Source organism: Leptosomus discolor, chromosome 1 (genome assembly GCF_034619465.1).
Source record: "Leptosomus discolor isolate bLepDis1 chromosome 1, bLepDis1.hap2, whole genome shotgun sequence".
Taxonomy (NCBI): Eukaryota; Metazoa; Chordata; class Aves; order Leptosomiformes; family Leptosomidae; genus Leptosomus; species Leptosomus discolor.
The window spans coordinates 19,057,569-19,069,201 of NC_141391.1; positions in this window are offsets into that span (position 1 = coordinate 19,057,569).

Genomic DNA, 11,633 nt, shown 5'->3' on the forward strand with positions numbered 1-11,633 from the left:
TATTGGAGTTGGTTTTTTGGGAGATTTTTTTTTTTTTTTTCACGTACAGCACCAGGCACTTCTCCTTGTGGGAATCTTGAAGCGCTTAACACTGTGTTAAACAAATGTGAAACAGCTCTCATGCAACAGTCTTTCTAAGCCAAGATTGTTTCCTTATGTGTTTCCTGTGACCGTCTCATTACAAAAACTTTGACTCTCCTATAGTGTGCCTGTGGAAGGAATTACTTAGCACAGCAACGCAAAAAAGGACACTTCAAAGTTCGTTTTGAATTCTAGAGGTATCCCATGTTGCATGCAAATGGAATTCTCGGAAGGCAAAGGAACTGACATGTGATCCCCAAAATGCACAGCTCAGAGATACTTGTTTCCGTATTGTCAAAATGATTTGCAAATAAATCTTATTTTATACCACTTTCTGACACACCTTGTTTGTATTGATTTTTCCTTCCTTTTTCTCCAAGCCACTGAATGTATTTCTGGGTGTAAAATGGAACTTAATGGTTAATGGAACTTAATGGTTAATGATGCACATTCAAGTGTAAGTATGAATTACTGTGCAATGACACACAATTAAAGCATCAAAACTAGTTAAGTATATATTTACTTCCTTGTCCAAATAAATATTACAGGTAATTTACTTTCTAAAAGCATTTCTTTTTCTGTTAAAACATGTCTCTCTCCCCTCAGAAATGAGGAGGAAATTAGAACTGACTTTTTTTTCCCTTTGCTTCCAGTTCATAGCACATGCTTGCGGTCTGGGGAGGAAACAGACCATTAGTTCACAAGCATTGGTGGGGGGCGCTGCTTGCTGGTTCCTGGGGGGGGAAAAGGTCCTTTGGATTTGCTCAGTTTTGTGAGGAAGCCAGCCCAAAACCTGGTGAAAGGAAAGGTCTTGTAGTCCCCTCTGCCTTCCTGAGAGCGTGGGGGAGCTTGTCTGTGCCTCGGTCATGTCCCTTCCCCTCCACTCCCTTAAACCCCAGGCAGGTTCGCAGTCCTACTGGCGTCTGTTCTGGGCGGGAGAGCTGAGCACAGGAGCCAGCAGTCCCCGTCCCCGTTTCTGTGACGCTTTGTGCGCGTTTGTGTGGTGCCTGAAGGGGGAAGGAGGAGGTACCTCTCATCCCACATGACTGCATCTCCTTCTGCCGGGGGAGGTTTCCATTGTCTGGACTGCAAGCTGTCACGGGGGAGAGGAGAAGGCAGGTTCTCCAGGCAGTTTGCTGTTTCTTGGGCAGAAAGACTCCGAAATCTGAAGTTCACCGGTTTTGGCTGCAGGGTCCATAAGATTTAAGGCGGCTGTGTCCTAACTTAATTCACATCCCAGTTGGAGGTAAGTTGAAAAGGCCGTATCCAAAAAAGCTGCAGTGAAAGTGGCAGTGCTTCCCCTGCTCACAGGTCTGGGCTAGGGCATGGAGAATTCCCTGCAGCCTGACTTTGTTTTGCCTTTGCAGAGAACAATGTGGCATACAAAGACAGGGTAGGCAGAAAAACCCACCTCTGTTCATTCCTTGGGAGGCGAAAGGAGAAATAAACATTTAGAGGAAAAGAGATGCTCAAGCTGAGGTGTCGAATAGTAGAAAACGTTGGGAAGAGGCTGTAGTTGATTTCTCCTCAAATGATTTGAAAACATGTGAAAGGGGAACGGGGATTTCCTGCATCCTGGGGGGCTGTCGCCTCTGTGGGTGGCCGTGTAGATCCATGCGCCACTGTGGTCTGTAGTGCCTTGGTGATCTTTTCTCCCTGTTGGCTGCCAGGAGAGCAACAACAAGCGTGGTCCATACATGAAACAGGCATTAAAAGTAACCCCGAGATTTGCTTTCTAATCCACTGGCCACCACTTCCTTTTTATGATGTTAAACTTTTTTTTTGGTATGAACCAGTCCAAACTAAAAAATGTCTTAAAAGTAATTTCTGGCCAGCAGTGATTTAGCATTTGCAACTGAGGCAAACTTCCTCTAAAGCTGTGGCCTCATTGTGCTCAGAGAAGTACCTCCGGGGTCCCCCTCCACGGTTCTTGGAAGCTCCCTTGACCTCAGCCTGACAGCAGAAACGTTATTTTGAGCACCATCTAACGCTGCTTGTGTGCTTCCACGAGCAGTGTTATCTCAGTCCAGCCCTCGTAATGTCCCTTGTGCCTAACCCCTTCCATAGCACGGTGCCGCCTTCCCCGAAAAGGCAGCGGGGAGCAGCTCTCACATCTGCTGGGGATGTGAAAGCATAAAGAGAGGTTTGAGCAGACTTGATACAACCTCCCTTACCTCCACTCAGGTACAGCGGAGCTTTCTCCTTCCCATTTCTGACTCTTGGAGCATGTCTGTGCTAGAAAACAGGACACGGTCTGAAATTCTTTCAGCTGGTGCTGACCCCAGGTGGTAAATCCCTGCAGCACAGCGCTTGTAGGGATTAAAATTTGAACGTGGGAACAGCACAGCGCGTTATAGCAGCTGTGCGTGTGAGACCCGCTCGGCTACAGCTTTCGGATGGAGCTGGTCACTGTGGAGCCGGCTTGGATGTCTACAGCTGTGAAGGAAACGTAGGTTCAGTGTTTCAGTGGAAGAGGGTCATTGCTGGATCAGGCCAGGCTGCTACAGCTCCAGGCATCCGTGCCCAGCCGGCAGCGAGGCTGAGCATGCAGTCCCATAGACAGACAGATGTGCGGGAACACGGACACACGTGCATCGGCCACGCCAATCGATGCGGACAGAAAACACGGTGCTAGCCATCTGCCCCATGAGCCCCAAGCCCCTGCAAGCAGCAACCCCCTTCGTCTGTGAGCTGATGGGGAGCCTCTGCCATTGACCGCAGGGCTGGTGGCTCCCCGTGACAGCCCTGGGAGCAGCCCTGTCAGGGGCTCAACTGGGTCTGGTGAGGTTATGGGGGTTCCCCTGCCTGTCGTGGTGCCACTGCTCCTCCGTGTTCATGGGGCTGAGCCGTCAATCACATAACCTAACCCTACTCAATGACAGGGTGAGACGTTTGTGCCCCTGGTTTCCCCAGCGCTGCAACAGAGGATGCGTTACACCCAAGAAGTGATAACAAGATGGGACACTGGTACCGAGTAAGAAACAGCTTCCAGACACTCTGGAGAGCTCTGCAGGTGCCGGTGACAGATGTACCTGTGTTGCTGCTATGGCTGGATCATTTTCTTCCTGCTGGCAGCAAACTGCTGCTGGCAACTGATGGGCTGAGATCTCTGGGTTTGGAGAAGTCTGTCCAGTTTCACCGAAGGAAATGCCAGGCCATGGATGGTGTTTCTCCTTTAGGCTGTGTTTGATCAAAAATGGCGCTCCTTAAGGATCTGGTTTTAGATCAAACAAATATTCAGACATGTTGGATGTTCTTACTCCATCCAAGTGCATCTGAGCAGGTTCAGAGGTGGATTAGCAGCTCATTCTCATTTTACTATTCCTCAAGTAACAGCCCTGCTTTGCACAGGTAAGCCCGCAGTAGCTTTTGATCTGGTGAGCACTCACAGGCTTTACTGGTAATGGTTTGGAAGAAGAAGGGCATTGCCTTCCTAGAAAACTCTGACTGGAGGGGAGAAAGAGAGAGAGGGAGAGCTGACACAAAATTACAGTGATGCAGCTGCGGCCTCTTGGATCCAGGAGAGAGGCAGACATATACCACCCAGGGAGCCAGCGATGGGTTTTGGCTGGGGATAAAGGTAGAAGGTCTCATCTCAGAGGAATGTTTAACAACAGATGAAAATAGCTGTAAAAGAAAACAAATGGAGTCACAGAGACAAGGCATATGGTAGCTCAGAGTGACGGGGAGGCTCATTCAGGCTGTGGTTCAATTCCAGGGGAGTGATGACTGTCAGGAGGGAGCACAGCAGGGGATGGCTGGAACAGGAGAGTCTCTGCTTCAGATTTCAGCACTTTCATTTTTTTTCCAGCCTAATTGAGTTGTTATGACCATGTCAGTCATTGGATTTTCATTAGAAAAATAGGAAAAACACATTCTGCCCTAGCATGGAGAAGAAAAAACAATCAATGCCCCTTGTCTTCAAGTTTCCTGCCCTTCCAGGGTTGTCCTTCAAGGAGAAGGGCAGTACAGGAGCTTCTGAGGCAAAGGTCTGGGGAAGCAGAACTGCCCCAAGGGTGAATGTTGTCCTGGCAGGGAAGCTCAGGAGACTTGGGATCTCCCTCCATGGAGTGGTGGACACAGAAAATGTTGTATTTCCAACTCAAACAGCCCATGTTTAAGCATTGAATGTAAGCTTCACATTAAAAATTACCTTAATTAAAGACCTCATTGCTGGTCTTTATTTTCTACTGTGTTTGCATTTTATGAAGTATTTCTCTCTGGATAAGAAGGATGGGAAAGGTTTGGCTTCTGATTTGCCTGTTACAGTACTTATTTTCAGAGGTAAAAATGCCTAAAAGAGGCACAAGACCTCAGAGACCTTTACAGCAGCACACAGAAATGAAGGGGGGAAACCAATTACTGGGGAACACGAGTTAATTCTTAGAATAAAAGGACAGAGTAACCGCAGGATATTTGCTATGGTATCTCATTGCTTATATAACCGGTTAATCAGTGCTGTCAGCTGCCCAGCCCTGGGCTGCTCCTGGTTCACCATAAAGCCCTGCCTTCACCACAAATAATACATTTAATCCATTTCTGCTTCTTTCCAGCTGAAGAGCCTCTATAATGGCTTTAGATCCCAGGAATTTTGTAACATTAACCTTCCTCTGAGAGTCAGGTGCCAGAAATTCTTACTCTCTGGCAAAATGATTTCCCCAAATCTTTCTACTAGCAAGTGGAAAAATGAATCCCAGCTCTGAGCCCAAAGTGAGCTTGAGCTGCAGTATAATCAATACAACTGCCCCAGCACTTGCCGTATTGCACGATGCTGACATAGTCAGCAGTTCATGGTTTCTGCAGTGAGATATCATTTACCAGACCAATAGGGCTTTTTTTGCTCCTTCAAATCTGGAGTGCATTCAGAAATACACAAGGAGGTTCTCTTGCTGAAAACTCATGATCACCTTTAAGCCTGGAAGAAGATCCGCGTTATTTAAGCAGTTCACTCCTGGCAGCAAATTTGGGTGGGTGCTGCTGTGACAGCAGGTCTGAATCTGTAAACACTTAACCCAAATCCACTGAAGGGAAGAAAAAGAGCCTTTAGCTCGTCCTTGCCACTTGCCCCCCACCTCTCCAAAATAAACAGACCGGTGTGTTTTGGTTCAGCAAAAATGTTGAAACAAATTACGTTTGATACAAGTCACAGTACTATTTCAGAAGCGAAAACAGCAATACTCCTTCCAGAGCACGCTGAATATTTAGATATAAAAATAAACCCCCTAGCCAGGCCCCGCTGGTGTGTGCACTGAGCTCCCAATCCTCTCCTCTTTTCCTTCCCACACTGCTTCTGCCAGAAAGCCCCTGATTTATCAAGAATTTCCCTCCTCTCCATCGCCTGCAGCTCCTCATGACTTCCACTCACTCAATGGGTACACCGTTGTTTTTTTTTTTTATTTCTGCTCAGTTTATGTCTTTTTTATGGTGTTTCTCTGTCAGAGAGACATCAGGTATCCTGCAAAAATTTCCTTTTTACCACACAAGCAAATATTTGCCTTAAAAGTAAGCTCTGCTTGTTTCAATAGTCATGAAATTCTTCAGCTTTCTTTTACTTTCTGAGTAACCGTAATGCCTGGAATGCTGGTGGGGTAAATTGCTGGTAGAAATAAAAACTCCTCCAGGAGCTGGCAGAGGAAATAGGGAAAGGGCACAGGAGCAGCTCCTGGCTCCAGTGCCACATCCTTGTGTTTCAGTACTGGCTGTGGCCCTTCGTCGATTAATCCCCGAGTGGATTTTGTGTAGGGGGAACTCAGGGCTTGATCCCAGCGTAGTGCTGAGGTACAGCTCAGTGCACGGGGCTGTAGAAGAGCAGCTGAAATGAATTTGCAGAGCACACGTGTTCTCAGAGCCATGCAACACCAGAAAACCTCACGTTTCTTCTCCGTGGTTTTCACCAAAGCTCCTCCTGCGAAGAGCTGAAGATACACTGGATGGCTGAGTGTACAGCAAGAGACAATTTAATTAGTGACTACTTAGAAACCTCATGTCTGAACAGCTACAACCAGCACTGTGTCCTTCATACGCTGTCTCTGCCAGGCACGGCTCTCTCTTCTATTGCTATTAACTTTGATAGCCCCCTTAAAAAAAATTATCGTAATTACTTCTGAAGAGATGAAGCAGCAGAAATCTCGAGCCTGCTTCTCCGTTTTCTCCCGGGTTATCCGCAGCTCTGACACCACTTGTAATGTCAATGTGCCCTTTTTCTAATTTCATAGCCTTGATATTAGTGCTTTTGAAAAAAATCCCCATTGCTGATAACTTCTCAAGGTCCTGGCTGGAAGAATTTTGACTTCCAAACTGAATTTCAGGCTACCGTATTTTCACAATTACTACTTTTATTTTCTTATGGAAAATGTGAAATAAACTACTGAATAAGACAATTTTTTTTTCTTGAAAAAAGCATGAAATTTGAATATTTTTTCTTTTTTTCATTTCTCTTCATACAGTAAAAGCTGTTCATTTAAAAAGCATGTGCAGAAAATCAGTTCTGTTGGTTTGCACATGATACCATTTAACTCTGGTAAGCTTGTTCATAATGTTTTCCAAATCTGATAATTACTGAAATTGTTGTTAAATCTCTCTATAACACAGGCTCTGAAAGATCTTTTCTAATGTTACATTGTTTTCCAAAATGTCAGACACAGGGCTATAAACCCAGGGTATTTGGTTGGGGAGTCACATGATCACAGAACAGTTTGGGTTGGAAGGGATCTTCAGAGATCACCTACTCCAGCCCCCTGTGTTACCTGATTACACAACTGCATAAACTTTGTGCATCTGGTAAGTTTACTGCATGAAATCTCCAGCGTGTTTGGTAAGTTTACTGCAGAACTTGTCCAGATTTTTTGAGGAAATTGATTCTATTGAAATTTAGTGTGTTTTCACAGACTTCATTGGTTTAATCTGTTAAATCAGTCCTAGTACATTATAAAAGAGTTGTCATTGACATTTTTTTTTAAATTGAGTATGACACCAGGGGTATTGCCCACATGTAACATTTTCTGAATTCGATCTATACGGGAAAAAAATTGCACTTTTTTTCCATTAAAAACCAGGAAGTATAACAAGTAAAACAAAAAGTTGAGGTGTGGAACCCATTTTCCCAGCCAAGGGATTGTTGGGGCTGGAGATCCAGGACAGTGTGGTTGTGAGTCCACAGCAGGTGGCCACTAGACAGCCCTTGACTTGTCTGCAGGGTAACAGAGAGATTTAGCAACATGTTGGATGGTGTCTCCAGCACCCTTGAGGGCATGAGCCACCGTGAGGACTTGTTGGTACCCACAGACTGGAAGGGGCTGGATACAAGGTGGCTTGAGCAGTTAAGCGGTAAAAAGTATTAGAGAGGAAAACATTAAGAATAGGTTTAAAGGAAGGAGCTGTCGGTCTGAAGTCTACTAGAAAAAGTCAGTTGCCATTCACAGAATTCATAGTGAACAGGTCCTGTGGCAATCAGATTACTGCTTCTCAGTGGTGTTTGTCCATGAAGAGTCAAAGTGCCAATAAATCGAAAATTTACCCTAAACTTTAGTCAGTAATTTTGTCCCCAGCTCCTTCATTAACTTGGAGGATCTTGGGCTATGAAAGTTTTGTTTTGTTGCTGGTTTTTAGAAATATAATTCTGAGGAGTAAGGATTCAGTTGAAGAGTGAGTTCAAGGGTTATTCTTAGTGTAGAGCTTCTGGTGTGACCTATGTGAACCTAATGTGTCCTACCCTGGCGTGAGCAGCGGAAGGGATATGTTGCTTTAGGGACATGGGGACATGTTGCTTTATGAGGCAAACCTGTTGTCTTAGCAAAAGAAAAAAGCTGAGAAAGCTCTTCAGAGATCAAGGCTGAGAAGGAGAAATAATTGTGAGGGAACTACTCAGCTGGAAAAATAGCCACGTTCATGGAGTCCACGATATTTAGTGTCTGAAGTAATTGTGGATTTCTCTTCCAAGTTTCACCTTTTGAAGGTGGTTGTATCCCTTGAGAATCAGAAGCCGAGAGCCGGAAACGGAGTGCTGTGAATGCATGTCTCTTGCGGGTAACTAGATACTTCTGGGTCTTTATCAGCTCTCCCAGTCAGTTTTGGTGACTAGTGGTCATTTAGTTTTCACCCAAATAATTTCTAGTTTGGCTGAACGCAACTAGCACCCGTGGCTTTTGGTGTTTCTATCACAAGGACACATTGTAGAGCTGTATCAGCCTGTTTTGTATGTGCTTTGGCAAGGTCTGTCTCCATTTGGTGTTTGTTGGCCAAGAGGTATCTTGCTTCTGGTGATGAGATTGGAATGGGTGGGAGGTACCTGGAGGGCCAGAGAGGCTGTGGATTAAAAGGTAGTTCTAAGAAAAGTTATTTCAAGGTATGATCTCTCAGCTAGGTTGTAATTATCCAACATTTTTCAAGATATACCCAGAAGGAGAAAACTTATGATCTTGGGTGGGAAGATGGGTCCTTTTGTTTTCTTGTCAGTCTGCATGAAGTATGTAAATACTCAGATGCTATCGTTTATCTTGGGAAATTAAAGAAATTAGAGTGGGAGGATTAGAGACATTTTTAATCACCCCTGGCTCTGCATCTAAGTATTTTTCCATGATTCGTCTTCATCATGGGCAAGGAACTTCTTTGCTGGGCCTCAGCGAGTACAAACCCCATGGCTGTGGCCACATCACTGCAATTAGGTTTGCCACTGCTGAAGAGCTGACCCTTAATCTCTCCATTTGCAGGTCTTCAGCTGTTTTAGTTGTCTGCATGTAGAGAGTTTGATATGGTGCCTGTCTGCTCCCAGGGCTGTGTAACCCCTCCCTGCCTGCCTTGCCCTGCCCGTCATGGGAGCCTGCAGCCCAGGGACAGTGCGAGGGCACGCTGCCAGCCTTGCGACCACTAGGGCACCTACGTAAGGTACAATACGCATGTCCCTCCAACACTTTCTGTCTGGCAAAGTCCATAACAGTGATGCAGGATGAGGGGTGATCTGAGGAGGATTTACAGTTTGTTTCTTTCCCTGTAATCTCTGGTGGTAGCCTTTTTTTAAAATTATTTTTTATTTTTTATTGGAGGCCATTAAGAAAGGGTGATAGTCAGCTTAGGTCCAGCCCAGTACTACACAACAGATCTTTCCGCTCCCCGGGGGTTTGCTATGCCTGGGTGTGGTTTAGGGTGGTTTTACATCTTATATTTGATGGATCTCTGTGCTCAAAATATTTACTAATCCCAGCTTTATCAAGGACTACGCAACCAGGTGCCTCTCTGCTTAATCTTTGTTGTTCAAATGGAATTTGAATTTATACCCAAATTGACCCATAATCTCTTGTTTTGTACAGTGTCCATTTTCAATTTATTTGTGAAGTGAGTGTGTGTGTGCTACTTTCTTATTTTCCAGGTTAGGACAGTCCCCTTCACAACAGAGACTCTTTCTGTCTTGGGAAATGATCTTTGGAAGGTGTCCTGGAAGTGTATACATACGATAGAGTTGGAAATAGAAATGTCACATTTATTTATTGGGCCAAACATCAAGCAGCAAGCAGGGAGTAAAAGGGATAATACAGTAGCTGTGTTATTTAAATGTATTTAGTAGGTAATGCTGATGAGTGATGAGGACATTATTGGAAAGCTTTTGTTACAGGGAAGGATAAAAATAGAATTAATATCTCCTGCACGCAATTACTCTTAAAAATCACAGCTTGTTCCCTGTCTCAGAAGCTCAGTGGGATGATGGAGCTCTTGTCTCTTGTATGGGGCCAGAAAGGACGAACATGAGAACACCTGACTCTTGCTCCATGCCAGGTTTCACCCTGCGAAATTCCCCCCCCAAAACACACACCTTGCTTTTACCTCTACCAGACCAAGAGAAAGTCACCCCTAGGCAGCTTGAGGGGTTCAAAGGGCACCTGTGCACACAGTAGCCATCTTGGTAGTTCAGTGCAGGGTTTATGTGGTTGCTGATGGCTACCACTGCCAATGGGTGGGCTGCAGCGCTTCTGCCAAAGGTGGCTCTGGCCTTAGGCAACCTCTGGGGTGCGCAATGTACAAAACCCCTCCTACTCCACTCCACCTAGGTCATGTCTAGAGGGTTTGTGACTGCCTGAGTGTACTTCAGATAGTAAAACAGAGGTAACCATGGCTAGAGCTGGTCCTTCTAAATCCCACCTAAAATGGGATTTAACCTAAATTCCACCTAAAAGCACCTAAATTCCCCCTAAACCCTAGAGAACCACTTAGCCTCTGTCTAGTCCTATGCAGCATGACACCTACCTCAGTAGCTGTCTCTTTGGTTGAACTTCAGTTTCCTTGTGCCTAAAGTTGGGAGTGAGTGAACACTGTGATGCTCTGCTTCAGGGGAAGGAGGTGGTCCTCTTTCACCTAAGGCTGCTGCACTCCAGAGGGTTGCCTTTAACAGAAAGTCTCTCACTTTTTAAACAGAAGTCAGCTATTTTCTTCAAGGGGTAGGAGGAATGAATCCCGGGGAGGTGTTTCTCTATTTGTTCTCTGTATGGTGAATGAGAAGGGGTAGCACCTAATATAGCTGGTTTAGATTGCTCTCTGGAGGCACCTGAACTCAGTATACAGTGAACAGAGAGCAGTAGAGGCTTAACTTCATGTGTCCTGAATTAGGCTCTGGAAACTGAGTCCCCATCAACTGCATGGGAGCCTTGGTGTCATGGTACCACTTGGCTGTACTCGGAAGTACCTTCTGATGTACCTCCATCCACCTGGCAGGCACGTGGCTGGACTAAATCAGTGGTCAAGACCCCTTTTTTGGGGGTTGGAGGAGGTGGCACTTATTTCACCATGAAGAACAGCTTGGGGTGGGAGAAGGCACCTCTGAATGATCCTTCAGCTGTAGAGGAACCAATCTCACACTAATCCTTGAATGGCTGAAACGTCATCCAGGCTTTAGGAGAGTGGGTCATTTCCTTCTTCAGTTAGTAGCCTAAAATCCTGGTGCAAATAGGCATAAGACAGACATCCCATCTGTGTGTAAATGACCTGGTTCAGTAGTGAGAAGAAAGAAACAGCTGCATTCGGAAACTCCATGCAATGAGCCTGTTTTTTTTTCTAATGCAGGCACAGCTAAAGAAAATGCATTTTCTACATGTTTACTCATTAAACATTAAGGTCATAACTATCTCTTTGTTGGGACTGCCTGTGTGATTGTCCTGAACAAAACGAGTAATCATTATGGAGTTGTGAGTAATCACTGAGGACTGAGAGTCTCCTGTATCGTTAAGGCCCATTCCTAGGTAGTCATGAATGTCCTGTCTCTGCGCTGGGGTCCCCAAGGCTGTCATGGCTGACAGACTCCTGGTTTGCAGCAGGATTTTCAGTAAAAGGAGAGCATGGCTCAGAAGAGAGCCTGAGGTGGCCATGACCAGATGGTCTGAAAAATGTGGAAATTTTAGATGCACATGTTATCCCACAGTCCTCTTTATCTGTCCAACGCACGGCACCTTCAGCAGCTTTGGTTTGTTTGTGTTGCAGTTTGTATCCTCTCACTTACTGCACACATCTTGTACTGAGCCCCGGATTCTCCTACCGTTACTGCCTGGCCTATTCTCTTGTCCCACACT